We start from the raw sequence: 4,675 nt of genomic DNA, 5'->3' as shown, positions 1-4,675 counted from the left end.
TTTTTTTTTTTTTTTTTTTTTGAGACGGAGTCTCATTCTGTTGCCTAGGCTGGACTGTAGGAACACTAACTCAGCTCACTGCAACCCCCACCTCCCAGGTTCAAGCAATTCTCCGGCCTCAGCCTCCTGAGTAGCTGTGATTACAGGCACCTGGTACCATGCCTGGCTAATTTTTGTATTTTTAGTAGAGACGGGGTTTCACCATGTTGGCCAGGCTGGTCTCGAACTTCTGACTTCAAGTGATCCACCCTCCTTGGCCTCCCAAAGTGCTGAGATTATAGGCATTAGCCACCATGCCTGGCCCAAGGCCATGTTTTGTTTTGTTTTGTTTTGTTTTGTTTTTTGAGATGGAGTTTCGCTCTTATTGCCCAGGCTGGAGTGCAATGGCGTGATCTGGGTTCACCGCAACTTCTGCCTCCCGGTTTCAAGCGATTCTCCTGTCTCAGCCTCCCAAGTAGCTGGGATTATAGGCACATGCCACCATGCCTGGTTAATTTTCGTATTTTTAGTAAAGGCAGGGTTTTACCATATTGTCCAGGCTGGTATTGAATTCCTGACCTCAGGTGATCCGCCCACCTCGGCCTCCTGAAGTGCTGGGATTACAGGCGTGAGCCACCATGCCTGGCCAAGGCCATGTTTTTATACACATCCTACCTCAGGGAAGCACCCTAGAGGAAGGGGCTGAGGTCCAGAAACTCCTTGGGTGTGGTGTTTTCTGTAGCCTCCTGATTCACAGCGGCCTAGCATGAGGCCCAGCTGCCTCCAGTCATGGACAGAAGAAAAAGCAACAAGTGTGTGAATGCTAGGGATGGCAGGTCAGTCACTTCCGGCTTGTCATCTTTTTGGCACAGGTCCAAGATGACAAGGGCAGAGTTCACAAATCTGAGCTTGGCTCTCCTGGATGGAGAACTCCTTGTCAGTGGTGCCATCTGCAGGGCATTAAGGAATTTGCCAGGAGTTTGATGGGATTGGGAGGGGAATATGGCATCTCCAGATAAAATGCTCTTCCCTCCTCCCTTGCTCAAGCCTGTTAGTCTAAGCACATCCCTAAATCACAGCCCGGGTCCTCGGTAGGGCTGAAAGACTCATGTCCTAATGATCTTGTGGCAGGCAATATTTAAGGCTTCTAGTCCTACAAGGCAGGACACAAGGCTGTGGTATCTCTCCCCTTCTTCCCTACCAATTAAATCTGTCATCTCTAAAATGAGGCACTGGGCTTTTTTCATTTTAACAGTGAACTCACGGAGGGGATGAACAGTAGGTTGTGAAGGCATTTAAGCATTCTGGTGTTAAAAAAAGAAGGTGTCTATGTAGTTAAGATTAGTTATCGTTGTTATTGTCATCATCCTTTTCATCTCTAAGTAAACCCTTCTTGGGCTTTTAAAAATTTATATTCATTGACTGGGCATGGTGGCTCATCCCTGTAATCCCAGCACTTTGGGAGGCCGAGGCAGGCAGATCACCTGAGGTCAGGAATTCGAGACCAGTCTGGCCAACATGGTGAAACCCTGTCTGTACTAAAAATACAAAAAAATTAGCTGAGGCGTGGTGGTGGGCACCTATAATCCCAGCTACTTGGGAGGCTGAGGCAGGAGAATCACTTGAACCTGGGAGTTGGAGGATGCAGTGAGCCAAGATCTCACCACTGTACTCCAGACTGAATGTCAGAGTTAGACTTCATCTCTAAAAAAAGAAGAAGAAGAAAAAAGTTATACTTATTTTCTGAATAAATGGCCTATGCTTCTGCAGTAGCTCTGGAGAATGGCTGAGCAGACATGTCAAGACCTGGTATACACTGCCCCTCATCTCCCAACTTGGATGCACATCTCTAAGTTTACAGGTCCTTCCAAACTCCAAAGCCCTACTTGCTACCCCTTCTGAGAAAGGCAGAATGGAAATCTATAGTGTGAAAGGGAAAATAGTCCCAGAAGATTAAGAGGTCCTGATTAGTGACAGAACAAGAGGCTAACCAAATGTCTCTGTTCCCTAGGCTCCTCCCTGAGAGTTGATAAAGAAGCCTGGGTCCTGAAAGAGAGTGAGTGTTACAAAACCTTAGGGCTTAAAGTTTACATTGAGTACAACAATAAAGAATCTGGCTGGCTGGGCACGGTGGCTCACGCCTGTAATCCCAGCACTTTGGGAGGCCGAGGAGGGTGGATCACGAGGTCAGGAGATCGAGACTATCCTAACTAACACAGTGAAACCCCATCTCTACTAAAAATACCAAAAATTAGCCGGGCGTGGTGGCAGGTACCTGTAGTCCCAGCTACTTGGGAGGCTGAGGCAGGAGAATGGCGTGAACCCAGGAGGTGGAGGTTGCAGTGAGCCAAGATCGCATCACTGCACTCCAGCCCGGGCTACAGGGCAAGACTGTCTAAAAACAAACAAACAAACAAAAAAAAAAAAAAACAAAAAAAGAATCTGGCTTAAGAGAGAAATTACCATTATTTTTGGTTCCTATGGGCATTACCAGGTGCTGTACTTGCTGCCTGGTCAGAGGTATAGATAAGACGACTCCAGTGCCCCTTAAAGGGGCACTTTAAAGGAGGGCTTGATGACATGTCCTGTCTGCCTGAGCATTTCATTCTAGCCACCTCCTCCCCCATGGCCCACACATAATATATCATTTAATCCAAGGCCTTAACTTATAATTAATAGTATTCATCTTGGCCTGGTGTGGTGGCTCACCCTTGTAATCCCAGCAGTTTGGGAGGCCAAGGAGGGAGGATCATTTGAGGTCAGGAGTTTGAGACCAGCTTGGCCAACATGGTGAAACCCCGTCTGTACTAAAAATACAAAAATTAGCTGGGCATGGTAGTGCATGCCTGTAATCCCAGCTACTCGGGAGGCTGAGGCAGGAGAATCCCTTGAACCCAGGAGGCAGAGGTTGCCAGTGAGCCAAGACTGAGCCACTGCACTTCAGCTTGGGCAATAGAACGAGACTCCATCTCAAGAAAAAAAAAAAAAAAATAGTAGTCATCTTGATGTATAAAACAATTTTTTAATTTTTTTTTTCCTTTGAGATGGAGTTTCACTTTTGTCACCCAGGCTGCAGTGCAATGGCATGATCTTGGCTCACGCAACCTCTACCTCCCGGGTTCAAGCAATTCTCCTGTCTCAGCCTCCCAAGTAGCTGGGATTAGAGGTGCCCACCACCACGCCCAGATAATTTTTGTATTTTTAGTAGAGATGGGGTTTCACCATGTTGACCTGGTTGGTCTCAAACTGCTGACCTCAGGTGATCCGCCTGCTTCAGCCTCCCAAAGTGCTGGGATTACAGGAGTGAACCACCGTGCCCAGCTTAAAATTTTTTGTTGTATATTTTTGAGAGTTTCACTCTGTCACCCAGGCTGGAGTGCAGTGGCATAATATCGGCTCACTGTCACCTCCACCTCCCATGTTCAAGTGATTCTCCTGCTTCAGCCCCTGGTGTAGCTGGGACTATAGGCACAGGCTACCATGCCCAGCTAATTTTGTATTTTTAGTAGAGTTGGGATTATGTTGGCCTCACTGGTCTCAATCTCCTGACCTCAGGTGATCCACTTACTTTGGGCTCCCAAAGTGATAGGATTACAGGCGTGAGATGCCGTGCCCAGGCCTCTCAGTTCTTTAAAGGTGTCTGCTGCTGGGAGCACCCAGTGGCTCATGCCTGTAATCCCAGCACTTTGGGAGGCCAAGGTGGGCAGATCACGAGGTCAGGAGTTCGAGACCAGCCTGACCAACACGGTGAAACCCCGTCTGTACTAAAAATACAAAAATTAGCCAGGTGAGGTGGCGGGCGCCTGTAGTCCCAGCTACTTGGGAGGCTGAGACATGAGAATGGCGTGAACCCGGTAGGCGGAGCTTGCAGTGAGCTGAGATTGTGCCACTGCACTCCAGCCTTGGCAACAGAGCGAGACTCCGTCTCAAAAATAAATAAATAAATAAAAATAAAAAATAAATAAAGGTGTCTGCTTTCCCTTGGAGCCTGTGATGGCTACATTTGTGTTGCTATGCTAGGCCTGCAGGCTCCCCACCAAAGCTTCTTCTCTGAATTGTTCATGCCAAATCAGATTATCTTTGGAGCTGAGAGCTATAGTCATCCCTTAGTATCCCTGGAGGATACCAAAATCCATGAATGCTCAAGTTCCTTATATAGAGAGCTCTAGTGTTTGCATGTAACCTGCACACATCTTCCTGTATACTTTAAGTCATTTCCAGATTACTTATAATACCTAATACAATGTGAATGCTATGTAAATAATTGTTATACTATATCATTTAGAGAATAAAGGGGACAAGTACATGTTCAGTTCAGACACAACTATCCATTTTTCCAAACATATATTTTGAGATAGGGTCTTTCTCTGGCACCCAGGCAGGAATGCAGCAGCACAATTACACTGGCTAATTTGTTTTGGTTTTTGTTTTGTAATGACAGGGTCTCCCTAGGTTGCCTAGCCTGGTCTCAAACTCCTGGGCTCAAGTGATCCTCCTGCCTTGACCAAAGTGCTGGTATTATAGGCATGAACCACCAGGGCCGGTTGCTTCCAAGTATTTTAAATCCAGTTAGTCAAATCTAGATATGGAAACCACAGATAGGGACGGCTGACATTTTGTAAATTTGTAGGATTTATGGGCTAAAAAAAAAAACTGGGAAAATTGTAGACTTCCCTACTTTTTTTTTTTTTTTTTT

The sequence above is a fragment of the Mandrillus leucophaeus genome, unplaced genomic scaffold (genome assembly GCF_000951045.1).
Source record: "Mandrillus leucophaeus isolate KB7577 unplaced genomic scaffold, Mleu.le_1.0 Scaffold313, whole genome shotgun sequence".
Taxonomy (NCBI): Eukaryota; Metazoa; Chordata; class Mammalia; order Primates; family Cercopithecidae; genus Mandrillus; species Mandrillus leucophaeus.
Note: the sequence above shows the minus strand (reverse complement) of the source record.